Source organism: Pelobates fuscus, chromosome 1 (assembly GCF_036172605.1).
Source record: "Pelobates fuscus isolate aPelFus1 chromosome 1, aPelFus1.pri, whole genome shotgun sequence".
In the NCBI taxonomy this organism is placed as follows: Eukaryota; Metazoa; Chordata; class Amphibia; order Anura; family Pelobatidae; genus Pelobates; species Pelobates fuscus.
In genome coordinates, this window is record NC_086317.1 from 287,992,688 (window position 1) to 288,006,622 (window position 13,935).

Genomic DNA, 13,935 nt, shown 5'->3' on the forward strand with positions numbered 1-13,935 from the left:
GGTGACTAGTGCGGTCATCTCCGCCTCCCTCCTTTTTTTCAGCATGGCTCCTTTTTGGAGAAAGTGACCCCTTACTACACTCTTATGTGCCTCCCATAGTATTGTCGGTGTCGTATGTTCTGGTGTATTTATAGTGAAGTATTCTTTTAGTACAGTGCTAATGTCCGCTTTAATGTCGGGTTGTGTTAGTAATTGTTCGTTTAGGCGCCATTTGGACACCTTTGGTCTGTGCAGGGGGGATGCTATCGTGATGGAGATCGGGGCGTGGTCTGACCATGTCGCCGTGCCTATTTCCACTTGCTCGACCAGCGGGAGGTGGAAGTGTGTCATGAAGAAATAGTCGATCCTGGTGTAGGTGTTGTGCGGGTGGGAAAAGAAGGTATAATCCCTCTCATCGGGGTGGAGGGCTCTCCAGCAGTCGACTAGTTTTTGTTTAGACAGGAGCATTTTAAGTGCTGCCAAGTGTTGGGTCGGGACATGTGTTGTTCCCGAGGAGGTGTCCCATCTCGGGTCTATTGCTACATTGAAGTCGCCTCCCAGGACGAGCACCCCCTCTGCAAATTTCTGGAGTGTGCGTATTGTGTGGGATAAAAACCTATAGTGTCTCTGGTTGGGAGCGTAGATGTTGGCGAATGTGTAGGTTTGACCCACTATCTTCCCTTTCACGAAGATGTATCTGCCCTCTCTGTCTGTCAACGTCTCCTCTTCTAAGAAGGGGACTCTCTTATGCATCAGAATCGCCACCCCCCGTGCCTTGCCCCCTTGGAAATCGCTATAGAACCCTCTTGAGAATCGGTGGTCGTGGAAGCGGGGTCGTGCCCCCTCTCGAAAATGAGTCTCTTGTATGTAAACTATGGATGCTTTGAGAGTGTGGAATTCACGCAACGCAGTTGACCTTTTTTCCGGTTTATTAAGCCCCCTGGCGTTGATGGACACCAGTGTGAGTGTCGTGGGTCTGAGTGACATGTTTGGTGTGTGGCTGTATGTCTATGTCTTCAGTCGTCTGGTCTCGGGGTGTGTGGTGGGATGGGAGGGGTGGGGTGGGAGTTGGGAAGGGTGGGAGGGATAGGATGGGTGTATGGAGTAACCGTCACCTGGATGACGTTAGGGTTATGGCGTCGAGGTGCGTGTGTGGACCTGGGCCTTTGGTGTGCCCAGTGACCCACTCACCTGAATGTGGCGCCTGTCCCGTCGGGGTGTGGGAGGAACACCGAGAAGTGTCGTGACCTCGTGGGAAATGCCTCTCCCGCGTGATCCGGCTCTCGTATTCTTCCTAGTCTGGGTGGTCTGGGAACGTCTGTATCCCTCGTCTCCCTGTTTTAGTGGCTTCAGTCGTGTTCATACGTGGCTGTCCCCGCCTGTGGACGTTTCTGCAACCGGATCGTCACCCTGGGCATAACATCAAATAACATAAAAGCGAAATAACAGTAAACATTAACATATATAAACCTTCATGAACATTCAGATTGTTGTGGCGTGGCTTTGTGGACCGGCCGGCCCCCCTCCCCCTCCCTCCCCTTCCACAGCATAGTAGTGATACAGTAATACATTTTATGATTTCAGTGGCCTCCCCCGCTAAGCGGGCTATGGTGTGCCTCCAGCCCCCAGTTACACTCTATTACGTTAACTTGTGGTCATGTGTGCCCCAGTGGCCTTTGTATTCCTCTGTGTTCTGAGTGGACCTCCTAAGTTTTCTGAGTAGGTGTTTGTGCCTGTATGCGAAGCGGTCTGTACCTGGTGGCCCAGGTTCTCCTTTCCCTTCTCCTTCCTGTGCAACTGTCCTGTACGCCTCGCGTTATGTCCCCCTTCCTCCCGCTTCAAACCCCCCTGCTACAGGCTGATTCTGCTCAGTTGGTACCGGAGTGAGCCGGGCCCACGCCCCTCCTGCCCGCTCCTGTGGAGGTCGTCACGGGCCCTATGTGGGAGAGGCGTTTGCCCAGCTCAGTCTGCCCTTACATGTGCCCGCCACCCTCCAAGTGTATGAGCTGTCTGCTGTTGCCTGGGTGCCCTTGCCCTCCCGCCACCCCCCCCCCCCTCCCCCTCAAGTGGTTAAACCAGTTCTATATCAAGAGTCCAGCATATACTTGCGAATTTGTCTACAGGAGCGCCGTCTCGGTACTAGCCGGGGGGCGGCAGTTCTGTGGTAGGGTGTTCAGAGTTCAGTGTCCATGCCGCACCCGGGGTTTTGCATCTCTTTAAGCGAAAGTCTCTGAGCAATGGGCTTCTAGGCTCCGGGTATAGCGCTTGGTACAGTCTATGAGGCGGGCAGGTCCTTCTTTTCGGAGTGTGGGAGGCCAGTGAGATTAGTGACTGTCCGCCTCTGTCTAGATGTTCTTTACTGTGTCAGGGGAGTTACTGTCTGTGGTTGTCGGCCGGTGTTGCCCGCCATTTTGGCACGTGTCTTCAGCTTCTTCAAAGTTGGGCCCCTAAGGGTCTCAGCGCCTGTTGCCGCGTAGTTCTTCGGGTCTGTGTTCTCTGCGGTTGTGGTATGGCCCCTTGGGCAGGTGATGTGTAAGGTGCCAGTGGGTCCGGCCACTGTAAGGGTGCCGGTGTGATGTGAAGTTCCTCCGCCAGGACGTTTAAGTCTTGTCTGTCTTTCACTAAGAAGGGTCCTTTTGGTGTTTGTACTTGTAACCCCGTGGGGAAGCACCAGCGATAGCGCAGTCTATTTGCCTGTAGTTGTTTGGTAAAAGGGCGCAGCGCTCTTCTGTATGCCAGCGTTGCCGGTGCCAGGTCGGGAAAGAGTTGTACTTCGGTACCGTCCAGGTGTACCGTGCCTGCTTCCCTGGCCCTTCTGAGGATTTCTTCCTTAAGTTGGTAGCTCATCAGGCAACATATGATGTCTCGGGGTGAGCTCCCCTCTGGGCCTCTGGGCCGTAGTGCCCTGTGTGCTCTAACAAATTCAATGGGGTCTTGGTGTGTGCGACCCAGTATATTGTTAAATAGGCCGGTCAGTGTGGCCTGTATCGGGGATGAGTTGTCCGTCTCCTCCGGAATCCCCCGGACTCTAATATTCTGCCTCCTACCTCGATTGTCCAGGTCTTCCATGTGGCCCGCCATTTGCTGTAGCTGGAGGGTGTGGAGCCGTAGTGTGTCCGTGTTCGCGGACTGCGCCACTGACATGTGGTCGCAATCTGCCTCTATTTGGTCGACCCGTTGGTGTAGGCCTCTGATTTCCTCCTTCAACGTTTGGAGCTCCGTTGTGATGGAGGTGCGGAGCTCCGCGTTAGCCACCTTTAGATCCGCTTTCGTGGGTAGGTTGCGGAGCAGTTCCATCCAGTCCTGGTGTTGGGTGGCTGGAGTGGCTGATAGGTCGTCCGCCTGAATCCCATCACCGTCTAGTGAGTGTGGGAGCGGGTTCTCCAGGGCCGAGAGAGATGTGCAGGCCGGAGTGTCAGCGTCCGCTTGTGCGGTTAGGAATTGCCGCATGGAGGGGTTTTGAGATCGCCTGGGGGTGTCCGCTTGCTTAGGGGGTTGAGGTGGTCGGTTCGTCTTGCCCATTTTCGGGGTGAGAGTATGCTTTAGGCGGTGTTTTTGCGGAGCCTTACAGGGAGCTCTAGGTTTATGCTGCCATCTTCTTCAGCGTCCAGGCCACGCCCCATATATCTGTTTTTTTAATTGATTTAAACTTACTTATATAAACCATCTAACAAATTATCTCATTAAAAAAATTGTTTTCTATAGGGGCATTACAAAGAGGTAATTTTTTTCCAAACAGGTATTCTTTTGACTGTGACGTGCTTGGAAAACAATATCTATTTAGCAAGCTGTGCTGAACTGTCACTGTACGCCTAGAAAACTGAACAAATGCGTAAGTATGTTAGAAAAGGGAAAGAGGTGTCTCAGTTCAGTAATACTGCTGATAAAATGAAAGGTAATAACTTTTAAACCTTTATGCACAACACCTACCCAAGGGAACTTGAGTTCTTCTACATTCCTGAACCCAGGTGAAAAGTGGCAAAAATTTTGATTGCCAAGCAGTCAGTTCTAATCTCATGTTACTTAGAGTTTGCAGTATGTCTAACGCAGTGAGGTGGAAAACTGTAAATGTTACAGCAAGCTATTAACCTTACTAGTCAACCACAACCTTTAGTTTTCTACGCTACTCTGCTTTTTCTCTCTTTAAAAATGGTCTGTTCCAATATTTTTCCCCTTGGAGCAATTTTAGTGGAACAGAAGAGCTTTAGAGATTTTAAGTGTTTACTAAAAAGCTGAAGTCATCTCTTGACTTGAGTTCTAAGAATGCTGTAAACATATTTGCATGCAATAATTACTGCAAGTACTTACCGTAGCTAAGTTATTTGAACTTTAAATACTTTTATGGCTCAATTAAGCAGAAATGCAGATACCGAGGACATTTACAAATGCGTGCAAGGCTTTTGAAAATTACATTGATTAAATTACTCATTTCAACTTATAGAATTTATGCTGCTTATGCAACACTCGGAATGTTCTGCAGTCAGCTTAATTTAACGTGTGCTGGAATACAGCTAATTCTAGATTATCAAGTTCGAGAAATTGTCTTAACACAAAGTTTGACGAAAAGCTCTGAATACCCACAGCAGTGGTTTGTTTCTGCCTGTCAGACTAAACGTTGTTATTTCCTTTGCACTGTATATCGAATTTTGTGGATTTTATTGACATTATACAAATAAATGATAATAATAGTACTAGAATGTAAAATGGTATTGCTATTAGAGGAGGACATATGTGTTCTTCAATAATAACAGAAATCTAGAAAGTTAAAATTTTTATTTTCTTCTCAGCTACAAGTTGTATTTATTGACCATACTGTATAACTGTTTTTTTTTTTTTTAAGATTGTTGTTTTGTTACATTTGTTACATATGTTACAATTGATATATTTCATAAAAAAAACAAGACACAGTAGAAAAATTTCCCATGCATTACTACAAGAAAAGTCTGACCACCTTTTTTATTAGAAGTATGAATCAAATATGAATTATACAATATTTTATCTTTCTAGTTCAGGTTTATATTAGCTTGCAATAGATAACCAGCAATACTAGGCAAACTATTCCAGCCCGATTGAAAAGGTACAGTTCAAGAAGTCTCTATGTTCCGTACTACTCCATTCCTCTCTCAGATCACCACCTCTTATCATTTGTTCTTGAGAGCCCCCTCACCCAAAATCCTGAGCCTAACCTACCTCAACTCAGAAGGAACCTGAATTCTATTGACCACCAGCAACTTGCAGCTGATGTGTGTTCTGAACTCTCATCCATTCCTACCTTCTCATGTCCCTCTCTGGCTATTTCCTCATAATTCTACACTCACCTTAGCCCTGGATGCGGCAGCACTGCTCCAAACATGAACCTCAAGGAAGAAGTGCCTCCAACTGTGGCACACTAAGGTGACCCGATACCTGCAGAGATGCTCCCGTTTAGCTGAATGCTGCTGGGGGAAATCCTGCACCTTGTCACACTTTCTCAATTATAAAATCATCTTGCATTTGTACAGCGCAGCCCTCACCCTTGCTAAACAATCACTCTTTTTCTCTCTCATTAGTTCATGCTCACGCAATCCTAGGCTTCTCTTGGATACCTTCAACTTTCTCCTTCGACCAGCTCAAGCCACCCCCTTAACTAACCTTTTTTCCGACAGTTTTGCATGCTACTTTACCAACATGATTGTGCAGTTAAATATCACATTTCTGGACTGTACCTTCCCTACCCTTCAGGCCTTCTCCCCAGCTACTGAACAGGAGTTGGCTGCACTTCTCCTCTCCTCTTGTTCCACCACTTGTCCTCTTGATCCCATACCTTCTCACCTTATCAGATCTCTGTCCCATTGTCATGTACCATCCCTAACTCTACATCATGAACTGCTCTCTTTCACCTGGCATTGTCCCTACTCCCCTTAAACATGTTACTGTTATAACCATCCTAAAAATGCCATCCCTATATCTGTCTTCCCATTCCATCTATTGTCCCATATCCCTGCTCCCTTTTTCCTCAAAGCTCCTAGAAAGACTTGTCTTTACTCATTTAGCTCAATTAATCAATTATAATTCTCTCCTCGATCCTCTTCAATCTGACTTCCGCCCCTCCACTCTACTGAGATTGCTCTGACTAAATTTACAAATGAACTAATTGCAGCTAAATCTAAAGGCCACTACTCCATACTAATTCTTCTTGATGTCTCTGCTGCTTTTGACACTGTTGATTATGTCCTCCTTCTCCAAACTCTTTTATCCTTGGCCTCTGTAACACTGTCCTCTCATGATTCTCCTCCTATGTCTCCAACGTTTGGTTAGTGTTTCCTTTTCCAATGACACCTCCTCCCCTTATCCTGTCTCGATTGGAGTTCTCCAAGGATCTGTTCTTGGTCCCCTTCTGTTCTCTCTTTACACTGGCAAACTAATTACTTCCTTTGGATTCCTCTACCACTTGTATGCTGATGCCACCCAGATATATCTCTTCTCCCCTAATCTCTCCCCCACTGTCCGACAATGTGTCACTGGTTGTATTTCTTCAATCTATGATTGGATGTCTCCTGCTTTCTGAAACTCAATCTCTCTAAAATGGAGCTCCTTATTTTTCATCCACATAATGCTGATCCTCCTCTTTTGCTTTACCTGCAAATAGATGGTACCTTGCATCAATCCGTTCTTCCAAGCTTGCTGTCTTTGTGTTATCTTTAATCCTGGCCTCAGCTTTGCACCTCATATTCAGTAGGTTGCTAAAACCTGTCGATTCAACATTAAAAACATTGCCAGCATCTGCCCCTTTTTTAAGCAAGATGCTGCCAAGGAGCTTGATCATGCTCTGGTAATATCTTGCCTGGATTACTGTAATTCTCTCCCAGATGGTCTCGCCAGAAGCCGAACTTCCCCACTACAATTTGTAATGAATGCTGCCGCTAGGCTGATCTTTCTCACCAGTCACTCCTCCCATACTGCGCTGTTGATCCTTACACTGGCTTCCTGTATCCTACTGGCATCAATCCAAAATACTAACCCTTACCTATAAAGTTTTAAACAACTCTAGGTCCTTTTACTTTTTTTTTTTACCGATTCGTAAGTATGCCCCTTCTTGGTCTCTCCGCTCTGCCTGTGACCTGTTCCTGTCTGCTCCTGTCACCCTTACTGCTAACTCACGCTTGCAGGACTTTTCACTGGTGGCTCCTTTCCTTTGGAACAGCCTGCCTTCCCCCATCAGATTCGCCCCTAGTTTTTAATTATTTAAGAAGTCCCTCAAAACACATCTGTTCAGAAATGCGTATGGCCTCCTAGAGTAACTTCTATATCGCACATCTGTCTCTTGCTCTCTCCTAAAGAGCCATATTCCACTCTCATCTCCAGTTCTGCTACTTTTTCTACCTTGTTTAGTTGCTGCCCTTTTGTGTTTTTATACTCCATCTCCTCCGGACTATAAGCTTGTTTAAGCATGGTCCTCATCTACCTATTGTTCCTGTATCATTTTGTAATTGTCTCATTTATTGTTAAATTTTCCCCCTTTCAGAAAATTGTAAAGCACTGCAGAATAAAAACCAATAAAAAGAAGAAGTAAGTTAATTATGTTTTCTGTATACAGGTTTGAAACACAACAGGTAGAGATGCAAAGTCATTAAACCACTCATGGACAAATGTTGTGTGTTAATGCCACTCATCAGCATGAGGTTGGTTACTGGCTTCGTATTACGGTTTGTTACTTGCAGAGCACAAACCAAGAAAGTTATGGTGGTTTTGCATCTATTCCTGAGTTGTATTTCAATGTTGTTGTATACAGCAAACAAACTCGAAGGAATGCATGTTTAAAATGAATAAATGAGGCAAAAAAAAAGACTGAATTTCGACACTATCCTGTGTCTTTGTCAACTCTCTTAACTGGACAAATGCACAGGACAATGCTGAAATGCTGTGTTTTACTCTGAACTCCAAATAAAAGACTGCCTGTTATTAAGAAACCACTGGGTGTGCCCAGACGTGTATTTGTTCCAAATAAAGGTAGTATGTGATGAAACCTTTCTTTTTGTAGTTTCAATCAAATACAAAATGCATGTCATTTCTTTTGGTTCAGAACCACATTCCAGAATTCTCAGACAAAAAAGGCCTCATGACTTGTTGATACCATCTGTTATAATGCTCAATCTAGACACCCATTTCTAATGTGAATATAATATGCAGTGTTGTACAATTTCCTCTGTTTACATAGGACATAGGACGACAATAAGCCGTACACTCCATAGAGTGTGGCAGAGTGGCCAGAAGAAAGCCATTACTTTCAGCAAAAAACAAAATGGCACGTTTTGAGTTTGCGAAAAGGCATGTGGGAGACTCCCAAAATTTATGCAGGAAGGTGCTCTGGTCTGATCAGACTAAAGTTGAACTTTTCGGCCATCAAAGAAAACGCTATGTCTGGCGCAAACCCAACACATCACATCACACAAAGAACACCATCCCCACAGTGAAACATGGTGGTGGCAGCATCATGCTGTGGGGATGTTTTTCTGCAGCCGGGACTGGGAAGCTGGTCAGAGTTGAGGGAAAGATGGATGGTGCTAAATAAGGGATATTGTTAAGCAAAACCTGTACCACTCTGTGCATGATTTGAGGCTAGGACAGAGGTTCACCTTCCACCAGGGCCGCCACCAGAAATTTTGGAGCCCCTAACTCAGCTCAGGGTCTGGGCCCCCTGGGGCCTGCCTCCAATCCCGCCCACAGGGTCCGCCTCCAAATCCTACCCACAGGAATACACACACACAGACACAAAAACACACACTGATACAAAAGGACACAGACACACACACACAAAGATACATACTAACAGACACACATACTGAAACATAAATACACGCATATAGGCATACGTACTGACACACACATACTGAGACATACACACATATACAGACACACAGGCATACATAGTGACAGATAGACACATACTAACATACACACAGACACACATGCATGAGGACTTACACATACATACACCGACATTACATACATACACACAGACATACATTCATTCATACTGGCATACATACATACACACAGACATTCTAACATACACACAGACATACTGACATACACACAGACATTCTGACATACACACAGACATTCTAACATACACACAGACATTCTGACATACACACAGACATTCTGACATACACACAGACATTCTGACATACATACAGACATACACACAGACATTCTGACATACATACAGACATACTGACATACACACAGACATTCTGACATACACACAGACATTCTGGCATACATACAGACATTCTGAACTAGATACATACTAACATACACAAATACAGCTAATTTTTCTTACCTTTTTTTGCAGGTGGAAGGCTGTGGCTTATGGGAGTCGGCGTGGCTCCAGCGGCGGTTGTCTTTCTTCCCTCCCGCGTGGCGCTGAGGGGAGGGAGCTGGGAGGAAGTGACGGCCACTTCCTCCCAGCAGTACTTTGCGGCTGAGATTTTTTTTAAAGGGGCCCGGTCGCGCTATTGCACGGCCCCAGGGCCGCCGGGCCCGTGACAACCGTTATGGTTGTCACCCCCTGATGGCGGCCCTGCCTTCCAGCAGGACAATGACCCCAAACACACTGTTAACGCAACACTTGAGTGGTTTAAGGGGAAACATGTAAATGTGTTGGAATGGCCTAATCAAAGCCCAGACCTCAATCCAATAGAAAATCTGTGGTCAGACTTAAAGGGACTCTCCAGTGCCAGGAAAACTGTTTGTCCCCTCTCCCTCCCACCCCCATCCCAGGTTGCTGAAGGGGTAAAACCCCCTTCAGTGACTTACTTGCATCCTGCACCGATGTCCCTCGGCGCTGGTTCAGGGTCCGCCCACGCTCCTCTCCCGCCAATTGCACATGCGTGGCCGACGGCGGGGGAGACCTAATGCGCGTGCGCGGCAATGCCGCGCACGCGCATTAGACCTCCCCAAAGGAAAGCATTGAAAGAAGCTTTCAATGCTTTTCTATGGGGATTTTAGCGACGCTGGAGGTCCTCACATAGCGTGAGGAAGTCCAGCGATGCTATAGCACAGAAAAAGAGTAAAAAAAAGCATTTATTACTTACATCAAAGTAAATAAAAGCAGGTAAATACTTTGATCTAAGTAATAAATGCTTTTTTTACTCTTTACTCATACAGTCATCCAATCTATTTTTTTTCACTTTGTCTTTTATGTGAGATTCACATTTACCAAGTATTTGAAGCAAAGAAGACACACCAAGTATATTTCTGAAGGCACTTCTTGGGATGTCAAAGTGTGAGTGAGCATTTGTCACTTGCCCATATATCCAATTATAATATATACAGTATTGCACTATGCCATATATTTCTTATTTCCCTAGCTTGGAATAGCCCTATACCATACACATGTTGAATTGAAGATAGGAGGAAATCTTCTGGCATATCCTATATTGCTAAGGGAAGTCATTTCACTTTTTATCACAATCACTTTTTGAATTGAGATTTATACAGCACTGTATGTGGACACTATCCATGAGTGTGTGAGAAATTCTATATATCTTTTTAATTTGTATATTCAGTAGGCTCTCTACCTGAACTATACAAACTCTACCTATAAGATTCATAATAGCTTGTAAACATTCAAAGGTATTGTTATTGTCAACTCTGAAGTACTCAAATAATTCTTTAAATAATGTTCATGCTGTTGACAATACTTATTGTTTTAGAAATAACTCCACCCAGAAATATTTCTATCAGATCTATTTGTTTTTGTTTACAAAATTAACATTCCCAGTAAAATACTACTCTATAGTAACAAACTTTTCATTCAATAGGGGAATGTTTTAGTTAAAAAGAACTTGGAAGGAAGGAATCATTTTAAGTAATTATCATCACACACTTATTTATTGTTTTGAGTTATTAATATAATAAATTTTAACATAAAGGTAGAATTGACTAAATGTTACCCAAACATTTGTTCTGCTCAATCCACCTTCCATAGTAAACATCTTCAACTAACATTGGGTTTATTACCGAGAAATTCTTATCCCTAGCACATATCTTACAAACTCTAGGATAATCACAACAAATAACAATTTACATTGGATACCATCATATGCAGAAACGTATTCTCGCTATTGCATATCTTTATAGACTTGGGTCACATATCATTATGTACTATAATCTTAATTCAATTCCTCTTGGATTTCTGCACCATCAAGCATAACGCTTATGTCCAGGGTGTACATGATGTATACCATTACTTAAAATTAATGAACGTAAATTATACTTCCTTATCTTCCTTTTGTTACCTTTGTTTATTTGCTTAATTACCCTTGATAGCAACAACTTACTTGTTCTTATGTATATGTGGAAAATACTGTTGATCACACTCTTTACATTACAGCATCAAAAAGAAAACTATAGTGCCAGGAAAACAAACTTGTTTTTCTGGCACTATAGGTTCCCTCTCTGTAAAATCCCCCCTCTCCGCTCGCCAATGTCCTTGGGCGCCGGCCCAGTTGGGGGTGGGGCCAAATGATGTTTTGGCCAATCAGCACTTCTGAGATGCATTGAATCAGGGGCAATGTAAACACTTGAAAAACATGAAAATGCATGAAGGCAAAGATCATACTAACCAGAACAACTACAATAAGCTGGGAATTGTTGTGGTGACAATAGTGTCCCTTTAAGCTATCTTTGAATCTGGCACTTGAGGGGTTTCCATGTATTTTGGAGGTACTTTGGGGGTGTTAAATTTTTTTTAGATTTTTCTATCCCTGGGAGATAATTGAGTTGTAAGTTTCCTGACTCAATTATCTCTCAGGAACAGGGAGGAGTTTACTGTATGTATAAATGGAGAGTGCTTGCCTGCATTAAAGAGATCTACTCCCAGCATTCAATCTCGACTAATGTGTGAGGGGAAAGGCAATACCAGCGATATTTACTTTCATGAGTGATAGAGCTACATTATTTTAGGAAAGGGAGTCTGTGGCAGCAATATACTAGCGGTCAGCCACATCTGGTGGCAGCGGTGGGATGGTCCCTTTCCCTGCAGCCCTAATCTAAAGTCAGAACTCGCCAGGTGGATGACAGATGGAGATCGGGTATGCTCAACTTAAGAGTACTACCTTGAAGTAGTTATTGGAAGCCCGAGGAGGTATTGCCAGCAGCAAGGCAAAAAGGATTTTGATCAGCGAACTAATGGAGCTGGCTCGAGAGAACTTGGCCGCGGCGAACCCTTCAGTTCTCACGGAAGATGTGAACAGATGAGGGAGATTTGGGAACGATTGGCGCTGTTCAGCCCAAACCCACCCCAAGAGGTAATCCTAAAGATCTTTGTGGATGCTTTCTAATGTGTAGAGGGGCAGTTTGTGAGTGGTGCAGTGTGTGGGATAGCACTGGCCCTGTACTGGCCGGCAGGGGAGATCTCCCCTGCTGGCCATGGCCCTTGACCATTGCGGCCCACCGTGTGTCATGATCTGCTCTGCTCTGTTCTGATGTCTGGACTTGGCTTCTGGTATCCAGTACTCTTGTTTCAATTCTTGCTTGGTTTTCCTTGTTTTTTTGGTTTTCTAGTCTATGTCTGGTTTTCTTTATGCTGGGATTTCTGGGTTCATTCCTATAGTTTGTCCCTGGATTTCCCAGTCTCCAGGTTTCCTTTAAATGTTTGTTTTATGTTGCCACACCCATTTGTTTTCCATCATTCCTTTCTGTTTCAGAGTCCTGCAGGCAGCTGCTCAAAGCTTCTGCCTTTTCTTGCAGGTAAGTGCTATATATGTCTACTTAGGATGTTTTAGCATACATTAGGCAGTGTAGGACCTGCCAGATATGGGGTACATTGGCATTGTTGGCAGGCTTATGCAATGTATGATCATATAGTGTGACTAAATACCCATGATTTTCATATGTAGTACTTAGTTATTTCTCCTCTTGTTTTGCCTTTGTTATCTTGTCTTGTTTTAGTTTGTATACCCAGCCCATGTACAGTCCTGTCCAGTCATGCCCATGTTATGTTCATGTTTTCCTCATGTCTTGTGTATATGTTCTGGGTTTAGCTTACTATCCTTCTCTGGTTCTGGGTTCTATTAGTTCTGTCTTGTTTTCATGTTTGGTGCCTATCTCTAGTCTTGCCTTGTTTCTAGTACTGGATACAATCTTGCTGCAGAGCCTCCCTATTCAGCTCCTTGGAGGTCTGCTTGATTTCCAAGCTCCTAGTTCCTGTTATCCGCTTAAGCTGAATCAGGGTCTTGGTATGTGGCTGCACAAACGCTGGTGCTCAACACCAGGGGCCGTGCGGTTACCCTGCACTGGACCCTGCTAATCCACCTCCATGCTGAAGACTCCCACTTAACATCAGGCATATTGGGTCCCGGTCCATTGTCCCGGGCACCGGGCACCGGACCACCACCGTGACACCGTGCAAATTTGACCAGTTTGTCCGATGGACAGTCCAGGCCTGGTAACCATATTGCCACCATTTTGTCACATGAATCCAACTACAAAAGACCGATATCATTTTCTAGTGCAATAAATCCAGGATACAATTTTATAAGTGCAGTGTGGAGTTGACTTTTCACCTTAAAAAGAGCCTAAAACCTGACTCTAAGCATTGTAGTAGATGTGCCTTTAAGAGGGCTACTACCTTTCGTTACACAGCAATAGCAGAAGAGAATCCACTGGACACCTTAGTATGTGTATAATTACATATTTTAAAGTACTGTTTAAAACAGATTAAAATAAAAACTAATAATAAACATACAAAGAGAAGTCCTGGTGGTCTTCTTGGTCTGAAACATGTTTCACCTTGTTAAAGCATTTTTCTCAATCTGTAAATTCCTAGTTGTACTGTGTACCTTAAATTTCCATGTCTGTGTCCCGATTGGTTGCCGCGTTCGTGACCTAACCAATTCTAAACGCGGGTCTGGGGGAGTGTGCCAAACAGCTTAGCATTCTTATTAATCACTCCCCTTCTTGTGATAT